Source organism: Ornithorhynchus anatinus, chromosome 5, assembly GCF_004115215.2.
Source record: "Ornithorhynchus anatinus isolate Pmale09 chromosome 5, mOrnAna1.pri.v4, whole genome shotgun sequence".
Taxonomy (NCBI): domain Eukaryota; kingdom Metazoa; phylum Chordata; class Mammalia; order Monotremata; family Ornithorhynchidae; genus Ornithorhynchus; species Ornithorhynchus anatinus.
Genome location: NC_041732.1, coordinates 66,869,734 through 66,885,940, shown reverse-complemented (window position 1 = coordinate 66,885,940; position 16,207 = coordinate 66,869,734). Strand labels below are relative to the sequence as shown.

The 16,207-nt window shown below is 49.2% G+C and overlaps 1 protein-coding gene across 3 annotated transcripts in view; it reads left to right on the top strand.

Moving 5' to 3' along the window:
- Positions 1 to 16,207, top strand: part of DISP3 (dispatched RND transporter family member 3) — a 57,470-nt gene that overhangs the window by 7,554 nt on the left and 33,709 nt on the right. Inside the window, exon 2 of one of the 3 annotated variants that reach the window (XM_029066702.2) lies at positions 6,071 to 6,079. The gene's annotated coding sequence lies outside the window, so the exon portion shown is untranslated. Of the gene's footprint in view, positions 1 to 6,070; positions 6,210 to 16,207 lie in introns of all 3 variants that reach the window. The other 2 variants (XM_029066700.2, XM_029066698.2) reach the window with 2 other exon arrangements.

Sequence of the window (16,207 nt, the reverse complement as noted above, 5' to 3'; positions counted from 1 at the left end):
AAAGTCACACAACTGACAAGTGCCGGAGCCGGGATTAGAACCCATGACCTATGACTCCCAAGTCGGGGCTCTTTCCACTGAGCCACGCTGCCTCTCTAATTCTGGGAAGCCCCGCCTCTTGGAATCCCACCCCGAACCAACGGCCAAGAACCTGGCATAATGGGAATTTGCCCAGCCCACCGTGCAGAGGTAGTCCGACCCAGCTTCCTCTCGTGCGTCTCAGACAGACCTGGATGTTATCTCCCCAGAACAGGCCTGGCCCAGCTGCCTCCACCCGACAGCACTTCCTAACTTTGATCCCCAAAGACACTCGGGCTCCCAGGTCTTGGGTTCGTTCATTCATTGATTCAATCGTATTTATTGAGTGCTTACTGTGTGCAGAGCACTGTATTAAGCGCTTGGAATGTACAGTTCGGCAACAGATAAGAGACAATCCCTGCCCAACAATGGGCTCACAGTCTAAAAGGGGGAGACAGACAGCAAAATAAAACAAGTAGTCAGGGTTATGGTTAAAGGAGGCTGATGCAGAACTAACCGGGCTGGTTTGCTCTCTGGAGGTACGTGGTCGGGAACACTGGCCCAGACCTGACAACCCTGAGTCCCCCCCCTCCCGGTTCCCGTCTCTCAGGTTTCCATGGCCTGCAGGGAGCCGTCTCTGCCGTGTGCCACGTGGCTTCCTCATTTCACTGGAGACTGGAGAGCTTTCACGATTCCCCCTGTGCCAGAAATTAAATCCTTTCTAGCCCTGCTGGTTCCTTGGCCCTTATTGTGCGGAGGTGACTAACTGCTCTTCAGAGCCGGCCAAGTGGGCTGCAGGCCTTCAGCGGGCCTGAGCCACCGACCACCAAGCTTTGGGCCTCGGACATTGGCTTCGACGGTTTGGTCCAGGGTGGAAACCGCCTCCCACAGCTTGGAGCCTGGATGGGGACAACCAGATCTGGGGATCTTGGAATGGAGGTTCCAGTCCTCTGCACTATAAGCTCACTGTGGGTAGGGAATGTGTCTCTTTATTGTTATATTGTACTCTCCCATGTGCTTAGTGTACAGTGTTCTGCACACAGTAAGTCTCCAGTAACTGTGACTGACTGACCAGGAGGATGTAGTGGCAGGAGACCAGTTGAGTTGCTTTGCAGGGACTGATAGAGACGGTGGATGACAAGGTAGAGTTCCGCTCCATCCTGCATTAGCTGTCTTGTCTATCTGTCCACCTATGCCTGGCAAACACATAGTGCCCCCCAATTTACCAGCTCACTAAGTGTTCTTGACCGCCCGGAGACTGCCCCCGGAGACATGGGAGTCGATCAGGAACAGTTACTGAGCTGGTAAATTTGGGGCACTTATGTGTCTGCCAGGCAGGATGGAGCAGAAATCTATCTTGCCACCCATAGTCAGGAGGCTGGCTGAGGCTTCCCCTGGCTGGCGGGGTGGGGAGGAGTGCAGAGTCTGAGGGGGAGAGCGGTTGGGGTAGAATGACCCAGCGAGGAAGAGCTGACTCACCGGCTGCCGGCAGCAATTTAACTCGCCTTCCCGGGGCTGCAGAGGGACCAGTTAGTTTTTTTTTCTCTGCGTCTTTCGTTATAGTATTTGTTAAGCGCTTACTATGTGCCAGGCACCGTACTAAGACCTAGCTAATCGGATTGGACACAGGCTGTGTTCCACATGGGGTACACAGTCTTAGTCCCCATTTTACAAATGAGCTAACTGCGGCACAGAGAAGCAAAATGACTTGCCCTAGGTCACACAGCAGACGAGTGGTGGAGCCAGGTTCAGAGCTCAGATCCCCTGACTCCCAGGCCCATGGGAAGAAGCAGTTGAATCCCCACAGGTCTTTCGAGCCAGAGGGGATGAAAGAGGGCAGCCTTTAGAGTTAGAATTTAAGATTTGAGGGTCCTTGCTGACCAATCCTGTCAGGGGACCCCAGTCTGACACCTCCATGTTCCATCCCAAGACTTGGGGGAGCGGATGCCAGAAAGCAGCATGGCCTAGCGGAAAGAGCATGGGCCTGAATCAGAGAACCTGGTTTCTAATCCCAGCTCTGTCATTGTCAGCTGAATGACTTTGAACAATTCACTTAACTTCTCTGCATCTCAGTTCCCTCATCTGGGAAATGGGGATTGAGACTGCGAGTCCTATGTGGGACAAGGATTGTGTCCAACCTGATTAGCTCGTTTCTACCCCGGTGCTTAACACAGTGCCTGGCACGTAGTAAGTGCTTAAGAAATATCATTAATCCCCCACTCCCCAAAAAAACCTTGCTAGTAGAGGAAGGTTGGGAGCAGGAAGGGAATGTCACTGTTTATTCCTAAACTCTTAGTACAGTGCTCCGCACACAGTAAGCGCTCAGTAAATACGATTGAATGAATGAACCAGAGAGCTGACAATGAATTTAGGTAGGTGAAGTTTGATTGGGGTGTGTTTTGCGAGTGTAATGGAAAGTTGATTTGGGGCTGCTGGAGTGGGTTGGTTTACATGTTAATGCAGCTTCATACCTCATACATGCCCAGGGAGGGCCTAGCTTGGTCCCATTTGGGTCTGGTAATGGTGTTGATGAAAGTTATGATCTGGACTCTCACCACCTCACTCTGCTGTTCCCCCAGCTAAAATTCCATCTGGTTGAAACTCTCCTATCTTAATAATAATTGGGGTAATTGTTAAGCGCTTACTATATGCCAGGCACTGTATTAAACACTGGGGTGGGTACAAGCAAATCCAATAGAATATAGCCCCTATTCCACGTGGGGCTCACGATCTCCCTCCCTATTTTACAGATGAGGCAAATGAGGCCCAGAGAAGTGAAGTGACTTACCCAAGGTCACTCAGCAGAGTTCAAACTTCTGGGCTTGGAGGTTCTGGCTGTGGTCACCTATGACTATACCCTCTGTGTGGTTATGCACATACACATCCCACATGCATATGCCACAATTGCCATATGCCACACACATACATCTCTCTCTGACTGTCTCACAAACATAGACGCATATCCTCTGGAAAAGCAGAGATGCCTTCTCTGCCGCTAGTTAAGTGCTATTTCAAGCCCAAATCCCCAAACCACCCTGCATCCTGGAAAGGAAAAGGAATTTGGGGTCTCTTCTCTTGTGACCCAGAGGAGCAGAGAGCCCTGGAAGGAAGCTGAGCCCCGGTGAGTGGCTTGGGGAGGAGACCCTCCCCCACCAGGAGTAGGGACCCTGCAGATGGCTGTGGCTTTTGACACCTGGTTCCTTTATTCTCCATGGCAAGTCATCTCTGCTTGGTGGGAGAGGAGAGAGACATGAAGGGGCAGACACTCCTGCTCCCTGCCATCTGCCGTCAGGCAGCAGAAGCCCAAGCTGGCCCCGGGACTCCATGTACTTTGCCAAAACTCTTTAATAGAGGGGGAATAATTGCCGAACAGATCGCTGTTCCCATCACAGGAAGAAACCTGCGTCTGTTTCCTTGAGTCTGGGGACTGGGATGGTGCCTAAGGGTGGAACTGGATTTGGGGACTTGGAACTCAAATGGAAAAGGATTGGGGGTTTTCGACTTTGAGGATCTGGAAATTTGAAGTCAAAAGGTATACTGGGAGCCTGAATTATATGGACGGTTTGCTAGTGCAGACCTTAGTCTCGGGAGAGGCCACCCAGCCCCTTAGACTGTGTGCTATTGTCCTGGATCTTATTTCTAGCTGGTTGGTTGACTCTGTAGGCCAGTTAAGTCCTCCTCCTTATGAAGGAAGTAGGTATTGTGATCTACCTTCCTATGGCTAGAGATCAGTGACTTAATTGTTTACTAGGAGATCCTGAGGAACAGAACCCCTCAACTGGCTTCATCCTTTCTGGATCCCTTCTGGATCCCTTGTGAAATTCAAAGCCCATAAGAGATTAGACCCAATCTCAGAAAAATCAGGTAGTGGGCAAGGGCCAGTTCTGATGGACCTGTACATCTTCAGGCCTCTCATGCTCATAGTTCTTCATCGCCTCTCTGCCCTTGGGAGGCACCACCTGGAGAAAACTCCTTCTGGAGTTTGGCAAGAACCCCGGCTCCACGTTCTAGGAGAGCTGGGTGTACGATGTTTATCAGACCTGTGTGCTGGACCTTGGGGCTAAGATTGAGGTTGACATTTCTTTCTTTAGTTGAATAACTGAGTTTATGCCTGGAGCCAGGAGAGCTAATGACATGCATCCCTGCTTGGTGGGAGGGAGCAGGTGGGAAACACTTCCAATGGCCTGGGTTTTGGCCATTCTGCCTCAGTGTCCTTCCCCTTCCTTCTCTCCTTCTCCCTCCAATCAGGGATATGGAGAAGACAAAATGTGATGGTGCCAGTGAAAATTATTGAGTTTTTTGGAAGAAGGAAGATAATAATAATAATGTTGGTATTTAAGCGCTTACTAGGTGCCGAGCACTGTTCTAAGCGCTGGGGTAGACATAGGGGAATCAGGTTGTCCCACGTGGGGCTCACAGTCTTAATCCCCATTTTACAGATGAGGGAACTGAGGCACAGAGAAGTTAAGTGACTTGCCCACAGTCACACAGCCGACAAATGGCAGAGCTGGGATTCGAACTCATGAGCCCTGACTCCAAAGCCCGTGCTCTTTCCACTGAGCAAAGATCAGAATCTGCGGTCCAATATTGCTGTACTTTTATTGCTCAGATTGGTCTAGTTTTTCTGCCTTATCCTAACCTGGGCACTGGGTGGGAATCATTTTTTACAGAGATAAAACCGCCTTCAGGTTTTGCGGCAGGTACCCAGGAGTCCCGCCTTCTGAATTGAGGCAGACCCTACCGCAGTTTCCAAAGATAACCCATTGGTGGTGAGGGTTTCTCTCCCAGAGAACAAGAGAAATGTGTTGAGAAGGAGCTGGGAGCAGAAAGAGGGAGCCAGGTGTGCAGGAGTGGAAGGAAAGTTGAGGCAGACATTGCAACAGGTGTTCAGAGACACCGGGCATTCATTTCTGGGGGCTTCTGCTCCCTCTTTGGTTGAGACTGATCTGCCAGTTCACCCCTGTGCCCTTCCAGGTAAAACTGGGATACGTGCCACTTATGAAGTGTGAGCAAAGATGAAGACGGTACCTGGATTGGGGCATGATGGCCTGGCTCTTCTCTGCCTCTCTTCGCCTTCCCCCTCACTCTCCCTGCATGGGGTGGATGTTCTAGCAGATCCAGTGTGGGCGTTTAGACCACCTGGCTGTATGGCCCTGACCAGCCAAGCAAAACCCTGTGTTTAAGAGAATATTAGCGTGGTAGAAATAATAGGTTAGGAACTCAGATAGTGAAAGCCAGCAGAACTAATGGACTGCAAAGGGACATGCATGACTGGACAGAAGGCACGCTCACTATTAGCTCCTAATTGGTGGCCTGTTACATTAACATTATATTATTATTGTATCTAAGTGTTTACTATGTGCCAAGCATTGAGGTAGATACACGGTTATTAGTTTCCACCCAGGCCCTTCCTCACGATGTAAGTAGGAGGGAATAGTAGGACTTGATCCCCATTTTACAGTTGAGGAACTTGAGGCACAGAGACCCTACCCAAGGTCACACAGTAGGTAAGTGGTGAAGACAGGATTAGAACCCAGGTCCTCTGACTCCCAGGCCCACGCTCTTTCCATTAGGCCATGCTACTGCTGTACCACCTCCTCCTCCTCGGGGCGGTGGATTGGGTCTGCTGTCTTTTTCGTACTGCACTCTCCCAAGTACTTGGTACAGTCAAGGTCTCAATAATACTATTGATTGACTGATTGTGGGACGTGGGGTGGCTTCTCAAGTAATGGGACTTGACATTGGTGACACTTTGTCTTGGGTTGTATCTTTGTTGTCGGGGCTCGGTTTACCGCCTGTTCCCTGCCTCCCTCCTACCGCCCCCCACGTTCTGACCACTGAAGCTGGGACTCCTGACAAAGATTCCCTTACGCTAATTAACACCACTTGTGAAGTTCTTGGAGATATACCGATAAAAGGTGCTGTCATGTGAATGGGATCAGAGTCTATTGTGTGTCAGAGGGCTGTTTCCTGCTGGCTTTGTCTTATCGGCCCTTGACATTATTTTAATATGAATCAATTTCCTTTTTTTTTTTTTTTTTTTGTTTCCCAGCCTGAAAGAGTAAGTGGATTATTCCTGTCAGCAGACTGTGCTTGTAAAACACCGGTGGCTCTTCCTCCCCTGGATCCATCCTGGGCTCCTCCTCAAGGTGTCTGCCACGCCGCTTGTCTCTTCCCCGGCCGGCTGTCCTGTGAGCTTCTGGTTTAATTCGGGCTTCCAGGAGAATAATAGCACCAGTGAGGCAAAGGGGGTGGGGGGAGGGAGAAGTGGGCGGCGGGGAAATCCACAGTTCTGAGGAGGCTTGAAAAGGAACCTGATAAAGCCACACTTCTAAGCACTCCGCTGGCTCCCTCCTCTGAATTGACAAACAGCCAGAGCCTTGAAATGTCCCCCTGCTCCCCCCCCAGCCCCCATTTCCAATCGGTTTTCAAATCACCAGGCACTCTGTTTCAGCTTCCAGCCAGCCTTTATAGCCCAGTTGTAAAGGAAACGCAGGCCGGCCCATAAAGGGATGAGCGATGCAGCAATACGGGAGAGTCAGTTTAAGCCGGTTGCCTGCTGCCTGGGCGAGGGAGAGCGGGGTTCATTCCCAGGGCCCTGGGCCCATCTCTGGACACTGGCAGCTAGGTCTCTGTCACAACTCCTTGGCCCCTGTATCTGGGTCACGAGAGCCCCTTGACCTGAGGGCAGTCACTTGGCTAACCAGCCCTGGCCCCAGCTGGGAATACCTAGAATCCTAGAGTTGGAAAAGACCCCAGCCGATCATCAGATTCAGGACTTGCCTCCAGGTTGGTGAGTAGCTAAGCCATTTCAAGTCAATCAGTCAATTAATCAATGGTATTTATTGAGTGCTCAATGTGTACAGAGCACTACACTAAGCACTTGGGAGAGTTCGATAGGGTAAGTAGCCAGGATCAATCACTCCTCCACTTGCCTGCTGTGTGACCTTGGGCAAGTCACTTCACTTCTCTGAGCCTCAGTTACCTCATCTGTAAAATGGAAATTGAGACTTCGAGCCCCTCGTGGGACAGAGACTGCGTCCAACCTGATTTGCTTGTATCCACCCCAGCGCTTAGAACAGGGCCTTGGCACATAGTAAGTGCTTAACAAATACCACGGTTACTATTATTATCATTATTAATATCGAGATTGCAATCTAGCCAATGACCATCTATTCATTTTTTCTAAGGTTTTCAGGGAGTGAGATGCTACAGTCTTTCTTGCAAGCCTGTTCTAATGTTCTGTCCCCCTGAGAGTCAAGACATTCTTCTTTGTCTTACCAAATGCTCTCTTGCTGCAGTTTAAGTCCATTTCCTCTTGTTGTTCCTCTGTGGATATGGAGAGCACAGGTCAGTGTCATCATGAGAGATACCATTCCTCTTCCCTTTCCTCAGAGGATCCATTGCCAGCTATTCCACTGTTTCTGCTGCTTCTCCCCAGGTCCTCTCTGATTTCTCTATGGCCTTTGTGAAGCACAGTGGCCCAGGCTGGACTTCTCTCTAGTTCAAGAGCCCGATTGGGATACAGGGGAGTCCCTCCATATCAGATACTAAAACAGCCTCATGAAATTCCCTCAGCTGGGTCCTCTTTTCCCCTGTCCTCAGGCTTGGCCAGGATTATGTGCCCTCGATATCTTCCTCTTTTGCCTCGCCCATGGACCCCTGGACAAGATAGCCTGGCCCAGAGGGAGTGAGAGGGTAAGAGGGTGGGTTGCCCAAGCCTAAACGGTCCCTTCTCCAGGCTCCCCAGCAGTCAGGCATGATGGGAAGTGGGGAGGGAGCACGGACCAGCCTCATACAATTCCCCATACAATTCCATTGCACCCTCAGCAGACAGGTAGGCAGGCAGACAGGTAGTGCAGTCAGACAGCACGAGCCAACCTGCCTTCACCTCCATAGTAAATGTTTTATTCCCACTGGCACTACCGTGACTAGTGAGCAGGCGGTTTAGAATTGACATGCAGGGGATTTTCTGGCACCATGTAGCCAAGTTCCTCAATTTATAATTGGTCCCACCACACACCACCTGCTTCAGGCCCCATTCTTCATTCCTCTCCGGCCCTTGATGGTGGGGAATCAAGCTGGGTGGCAGGAAAATCCCCACCCTCCCTGCCTGCCTGCCATGGCCCCACTGCCTGGAAGCTAAGCGAACCCGGGCAGCAGGGCTAATGGAATCAGGCAGCTAGTCTAATGGAAAATGGACATCGGGTCTGAGAGAAATGTAAATTCTTGTGGAATCTGGTGTCGGAGGAGGCCTATTGCAGAATAACGCTAAGATCTTAGGCCAGGGAGCTGAGAGGAGCCTGGGGAAGGGGTGATTTGGAGGGCAATGAAGAGAGTGAAAATGTTCTGCCAGGCTGAAGGAGCAGATATGAACCGCTTTCTAACTAAGGGACTCTGTAGAGAAGCAGCATGGCTGAAAGTTAAGACACCTGGGTTTCAATCCCTGCTCCTCCACTTGCCTGCTGTGGGACCTTTGGCCAGTCACTTAACTTCTCTGCACCTCAGTTTCCTCAACTATAAAATAGAAATAAGATACTTGTTCTCCTTTCCTCGCTAGACTGTGAGCCCCATCTGGGAAAAATTCTGTATCTGACCTGCTTATCTTGTTTCCATCCCAGGCTTAGTACGGTGCTTCCTATATAGTAAGGGCTTAACAAATACTATATTTTTTTATCATACTTTGTTGGCTCACAGAACAAGGTTGTGAGATTGGTTAACCACATCCCCATGCTAAATGAGGGCACTGGGCTCCACAGAGGTGTGGCTAACAAGAAGGGGGCAGTGGGGAATACCTAGGTATCCTGGTATCCAGCCTGCTGCCCTACTCCCAGCCCTGGCTTCTTTCCAAACCCCATCGTGGTGCAAGGCTGGATTTGGTGGTGACAACATCCTCAGTTTCAATCTACAAAGCCTCCTGTTTTGAGGGTGAAGGGGAATGCCTATAAGATAAGTACTGGAGGTTTGGGCTTTAGGTTGTGATGGTACTGTCTGGTGCCTCAATTTCTCCATCTCCAACTCTTGCTGGGATGGGGAGAGGAACCAGAGTGACTCTTTGAGAAATGTTTGTCAGATTTGGGAAGGTTGTGAAATCTGAATTCCACCACACTTAACACTCCCCGCCCTTGGCTATCAGTGGGGCTGAGAACAGTCTCTTTCCCTACCTCACCCAGAATAATAGAGCTTGGAGGAACCTCAAGAGGTCACCTGGAACACCCCCTGCCTCTCTACAGGATGAAACCAACCCTGTATGGGAGTGAAGAGTCCACACTATCTTTCAGTGTCCAGCCTACCTTGAGGCTCATGTGGGTTAATTAGTCTGAGACATGAGAGATGGTTTCTCTGTTTCCCTTCTCTGACTGGGAGTTCTTGGATGAGTTGGCAGAGGTCAGGTCCTGGAGCTAAGGAACATCTTTTTGGGATCTGTTCAAATAATTGCTTCTTGAGCAAGGGGGCTGAGAGGAGGGGGGAAGCAACCCTTCCTCTCTGCCTCTCCCCACAGTCTCCAGGGCTCCTGCCTCCTGAACTGAATGCTGAGAGTCCTGGCTCCAGGTGTGGCCACCAGCTTGCCTGTGGGCATCTCTTGGGTCCCCTGGCTGGCGACTGGTCTCTCTTGGGGAATTTTCCACAGGAGAAAGCCCCAAGCAGTTTCTCTGACTAATGGCATCATAAACCATTTTTACTGGTAAATGTCTTCTCCTCTGGCCATCCTAGGCTGGAGGTGTCAGCTTCCTGAACTGTGTTGGCGTTTCAGGTGAATTCAGCAGAGTGGGGAAGGTGACTGAGTACCACCACAGTATCTGATCCCCCACCTCCCTGCTCAGTCTGACTGCTCCCACCACCCTAAGCTGAGACCATTCTGCCAAAAGATGGTCGTGAGGCCTGATGGCGCTGAGGCTCCCAACACACACCCCCACCCCTCCCACCCCCATTCCTTCCTTCCCTCCTTCTCACTGATCCTAGGCTGCTGAGAAAAGAGCCAGAGCCAGAACTATTCCGGAGAGTAGTGGGGAAATTTGTAAATATCGAGAGTGCTTGAGAAGTCATCTGATCCATCCCTCTGCCTTCAGATGAGAGCACAGAACCCCCCAGATTCTTCAGGAATCTCTTTCTTCTCTACAACTACATTTATCTCTTGCTCAGACTCAAAGACATGGCAGGCAACCAGTTGGTCTCTCCTTTGAGGACCCCTCATGGATAGGGGAGACAATAAGCTGGTGAAGCTGTGATCTTCCTGTTTTGTCCTATCCTGGAAGAGACAGGTGTTGATGTGGGGAGGGTGTGTGTTGGGTGGGTGTTTGGCCTCCTTCCTGATGGCTTTTCAGCTCTGGTCCAGGTCCTCAGACCCTCCTGCTATGCAGATCTAGGAGGGAAGGGAAGAAAGGTGCTGAGGAAGAGTCTTGAGTCCCTTAGTCAAGGGTAGGGTCCTTTCCCAGTGGTTCTGAGAAGAGGGGGCAGGATCTTTATCCTTTAATGACCAATCAATCAATGTATTTTCTGAGCACTTACTATTTGTGGGGTACTGGACATTTGTGAAAGGACAATGGAGTTGGTAGAGATGATCCCTGCCCTCAAGGAGTTCACCATCTACCGGGGAGATTGTCTTGAAAATCAATTACAGAGTCAAGTTGTGAGCCCTAGAGTGTAAAGATGTACATACGATGTCTAGGTGGTGTGGAAGTGCTATATTAGCAGTTAGGGAAGTTAGGAGTAAACTAGGAAAGGTCTCTAGGAGGAGATGTGATTTCAGTAGGGCAGGATTCTGTCAGCCTCCCTCCCTCTGGGCTTTCAAATGCCAGCAGGTGGAATGAGAACACTGGACACTCCAGCAATCCAGAGTCCTTCTCCTCCACTTCTGAGTGTGGTCCTGGTAGAAAGCACTCACCCTTTACTGAAACCTTGCAAAAACCAGCTGCCCCCCCAGCCACGGTGCAAACCAGTTGATGCTGAGCAAATAATCAAAAATGCTGATTTTATTCATTTGACTCTCTGGGCATGTTAAATATCGCAGGCTGGTAAGGTGTTGCTACTTATTTGCATGGTTGCTTGAGTGCTCCCCCTCATCCTTTCTTCCTATATTTGAGATGTAGTTTCCTCCAAGGTGGAGCTGAGTCACCCAGATGAACACATCAAATATCTAGAGCTGTCCTGTGTTTTTTTTTCCTAAACACCGTTGTTTTGAGTTTGTTTTTGTTTTTCCCAACCCTGTTCCTTGCCTTTAGAATAGGCAATTCCCTCAGACTGGATTTAGTGACCTATTTCTTGTGGTTTTAGGAAATTCTGCTCTGTCAGAGCAGAAGATTGGATGTAGTCTCTGAACTGGAGACTGTCAGAGGATGGGAAATGGGTCTCCTATATTCTGTATGGGACTTTAGCTGAATGACAGATCGTGGAAAAATAAATCAGTCCTGCATTTATGGACAAATTCCTAGTGTTCATCAGGTTGAATCCTTCAATCATATTTATTGAGCACTTACTGTGTACAGAACACTGTTCTTAGCACTTGGGAGAGTTCTCTATTACAGAGTTAGTAGAAACATGCCCTGCCTTCAAGGAGCTTACAGTCTCGAGGGGGAGACAGACATTATGAATAAATTATGAATTCATACAAGTTGAAAAGGTGTGGAACCTGTCTGCTCACAAGTCAACGAATGTGAGTGAATGTAATTCCTCCTTCCCTTCCCCCCACAATTCCCAGCCCCACCCCCATATCCTCAATGAAGCTTTGGAGATTCCAGATTGCTACAGCCTCCTCCAACTAATCAGGGTCCATCTGCAGGGCACTGGACTCAGAGGTGGACCCTGACTGAGCAATGTTCCTTCCTTATTTCCCCACCCCACCCCTTCCAGGTTCCCAGAGGTAGCAAGCTGGTTTAGTGGAAAGAACACCGGCTTGGGAGTCAGAGGTCGTGGGTTCTAATCTCAGCTCCGCCACTTGTCAGCTATGTGACTTTGGGCAAGTAGCTTAACTTCTCTGTGCCACAGTTACCTCATCTGTAAAATGGGGATTAAGACTGTGAGCCCCACGTGGGACAACCTGATTACCTGTATCTACCCCAGTGCTTAGAACAATGCTTGGCACATAGTAACAGATATCATCATTATTATTATCCTTGCCCACTTGCACTCCAGAGGGATGAAGAGGTTGGTCTTGTCGGTGGACTTTCCCTGGACCATCATCTTTCTACTTCTGCCCATTGTTGATTGGAGCAACATGACGGCTGGCTGCACTGTTGATGACTTACCTGGAGTTGATTGAAACCGGTGATGTTTGGCCATTGTTCTTTTGAAAGGCAGTGAGTTGCTTTAGTAACTGGTGTCTAGCCTGCTCAGGCTCAGAAATAATTGCTAGGGTCTGTTTAGCTCCATTTACCAGGCTGCCCTGCCCATCAGTTTGTCCATTCAGAGCCTGAGAAGGGAAAAACTTGTAGAAGAGCCACTTTGTGTTTTGAATGTGGGGACGAAAGAGGAGCAGTGTTGTTTAAGGGATGATGAGGATTGGGAGGGGATAGTCTTTAAAGAGTCAGTCAATCATATTTACTGAGTGATTACTGTGTGCAGAGCACTGTACTAAGCTCTTTGGAGAGTACATTATAACAAGAAACAGACACATTCCCTGCCCACAACGTGCTTACAATCTAGAGCCAATAGGCCAGAAACCCACCCTGACGGGAAACTCTTAGGTCTTATAGACAGTTGGAGTGGAACCTGGACTGGCCATTTCCAAGTTGCTGAGCCACATTTTAAAACACCACCAACTCCTCCTGCCAATGCCCCATCCCATCCCCAAGACACCCTGATCAGCATAAGAAACAGCCCTGCCTCTGGGATGCTCCCCAGAGATGTCCCCCTCAGCAGCCCCAGTAACCTCCTCCCGGCGAGCTGCCCTCAGGCAGGGGGGAACCACGCTGACTTCAGATTTGAACCGGCTTATGCCGGTCTTGAATTCTGCAGCAAGGGTCCAGCCCTCTCTTCCCGTGTGGTATAGTTTTACATATTTGTTAATACATGTCTGGAGAAGAGAGATGAGGCCTGTAGCTCATTTTCCAGGAAGGAATCCAATTTGGCTTTTATGGGCATAGTTATTAGTCACATATTCTAGGCATCTTTTCTTTTTTATTAACTGAACAATCCACAGCCTCGTTTCCAGCAGGGCCCTGCCTGTCCAGCTCACTCCATCAGAGCCCAGGCTGGTGATGGCTTAGGTTTATAACTCTTGTGCTAACTCGGGACAACTTCGGCAAGGTTAGGCCTGGGACTTTCTTGGTCAGAGCTTTGGGATTTGCTCTACCAAAGTATCTGAGCCTCCTGGTGTCTGAAGTTCAAACATTAGGAGCTTCCTTTGTAAGGAGGTGGCTGGGGACAGCTGGCTAATATTTAATGGGATTTTTGAGCAACCCGACTTTATCAAGTTTTTATTTCTTGCCTATTTGCAAGGTTGAATCTTTATCTCTAAGGAGAAAGCTCATGGATAGGGCTGCATAATCGTATGATAAGCCTAATACTGAAAATGAATTCTTTGAACTTCTCTAATAGCTTCCTTCGAAAGAATGTACAATGCATTCGTATATCTTATCTCATTTTTTCTCACTCTGTCCATAAGAAAGGGGCAACATGGGATTATCCCCATTTTATAGATGGAGATACTAGGGCCTAGAGAGGTCGAATGAGTTATCCAAGGTCACACAGTATGATTGTTTCTGAGGTTGGAATTTTCGGAATCCCTACCAGAAAGAGGTGGCATCTAGGGGATCCTGCTGGTTGGATTGTCTTCCCTTTTCTCCAATGGATGGAAAGACTCTGCTTAGGCAAAATGAAGAGCTTCTTGGTCGCAGAGGCAGAGAGTTGGGTTACCCAAAGAGAGTGCTGCAAATTGGGTAGACCGTGGTCTGGGTAGGATGAGTGAGAGGGAGGCCAGTCCAGAAGCAGGGGGATGGGCGAGATAAAGCTCTTGAGATTCCTTCCAGACCAATGTGTCTGTGATGTAGAGGCAGTAGATGATGGGAAAATGGGAGTCAGACACAGTATTTACTGGGGTTCTCAGTTAAGGAATTAAATCATTGTTCTGTTGTATTTGCCGAGCGCCTGCTGTGGGCAGAGCGCTGTACTAAGTACTTGGGACAAAAACATCCCTGCCCTCAAGGAGTCTACAATTTAAGAAACATATTTACAGAGAAGGAAAAATAATGGAAAGATGGACAGGTGAATTAATACGGGTGGTAGTTGGGAGAACGTGATCACCTGGGGAGAAGAATCATTAATTAGGGAAGGCCTCCTGGAGGAGGTGGATTTCAGAAAGGCTTTGAAGATGGGGGGAGCTAAAGGCTGGGAGATTTGTGGGAGGAGGGAGTTGCAGGCAGGAAGAAAGTCATGAACAAGGAATTGGAGAGGGTTTGACCACTGGGTTAGGGATTTAGAGCTCAAGTTGAGAAACAGTCATGGTCTTCAAGGGTGAAAGGACCCAGCCCAGTTGGACAATTATCAAATCAGTATCCACATGTTCAAACTGACATGGGGAAGTGTAGATCAGGGGCTGAATAGGCAGGTTGGAAATCAGGAGAGGTTAGTCTGGGAAGGCTCCCCGAAGAAGGTGGACCAGGAGTGGAATTTGAAAATTAGAAACAGCCCTGGGCAACGGTGAAGGAGGAAGAGGGAGAGGGAGGTCCAAGAGAAGCAATGTGCCCTAGTGGGAAGAGCTTAAGCATCAGAGCAGCAGCGTGGCTTAGTGGAAAGAGCCCGGGCTTGGGAGTCAGAGGTCGTGGGTTTAAATCCCTGCTCTGCCACTTGTCAGCTGTGTGACTGTGGGCAAGTCACTTAACTTCTCTGTGCCTCAGTTACCACATCTGTAAAATGGGGATTAACTGTGAGCTTCACGTGGGACAACCTTATTATCCTGTATCAACCCCAGCGCTTAGAACAGTGCTCTGCACATAGTAAGCACTTATTTATTTTTATTTATCAGAGGACCTGGGATCCCATCCTGGTTCTGCTACTGCATTTATTTTTAATTTTATGGTATTTGTTAAATGCAAACTATGTGATAGGCGCCGTACTAAGCGCTGGGGTAGTTACAAGCTAGTCAGGCTGGGTGTTCCAAGTCTTAATCCCCATTTTACGGATGAGGTGACTAAGGCACAGAAAGGTAAAGTGACTTGCCCAAGATCACACAACAGACAAGTGACAGAACCAGGATTAGAACCCAGGTCTTTCAGACTCCCAGGCCCGTGCTCTATCCCTTAAGCAGTGCTACTTCTTGTACTTGCCTGCTGTGTGACCCTCGACAATCATTTAATTTCTCAATGTCCTCAGTCTCCTCATCCGCAAAATGGGGATTCGAAACCTGCTCTCACCACTACTGAGTTTACGAGCCCCATGTGGAAAGAGATTGTGTCCAAACTGATGATCTCGTATCTACCTCAGGGATTAGTTCAGTACTTGGCACATAGTAAGCACTGAACAAATATCACATGTTGACCCCTGGGCCTCGTCCTCCCGCGGTCCCGGAACGCCCTCCCTCCTCACCTCCGCCAAACTCATTCTCTTCCCCTTTTCAAAACCCTACTTAAAGCTCACCTCCTCCAAGAGGCCTTCCCAAACTGAGCTCCCCCTTTTCCCTCTGCTCCCCCACTAACCCCCCTTTACCTCTCCTCAGCTAAGCCCTCTTTTCCCCCGTTTTCCTCTGCTCCTCCCCTTCTCCCTTCCCCTACCCTCAACACTGTACTGGTCAGCTCAACTGTATATATTTTCATTACCCTATTTATTTTGTTAATGAGATGTACATCACCTTGATTCTATTTATTTGCTGTTGTTTTAATGAGATGTTCATCCCCTTGAGTCTATTTATTGCTATTGTTTTTGTCTGTCTCTCCCGATTAGACTGTAAGCCCGACAGAGGGCAGGGACTGTCTCTATCTGTTACCGGTTTGTCCATTCCAAGCGCTTAGTACAGTGCTCTGCACATAGTAAGTGCTCAATAAATACTATTGAATGAATGAATGAATGATTATTAGGGAGGACAGAATGGGAGAGATTCCTGGGTGGAGCAGGGGTGATGGGCTGGCCCCTAGGAGGAGATGAATAGGAAAGACTGTGTGGTCCAGGGCAGGGAGGGACTGAGGTTCAGCTGCTCAGAAGTTGAGCTATTTTGCTGGAGGACAAATTGGAGATGATCTGGCCCAGCCCAGGAGGT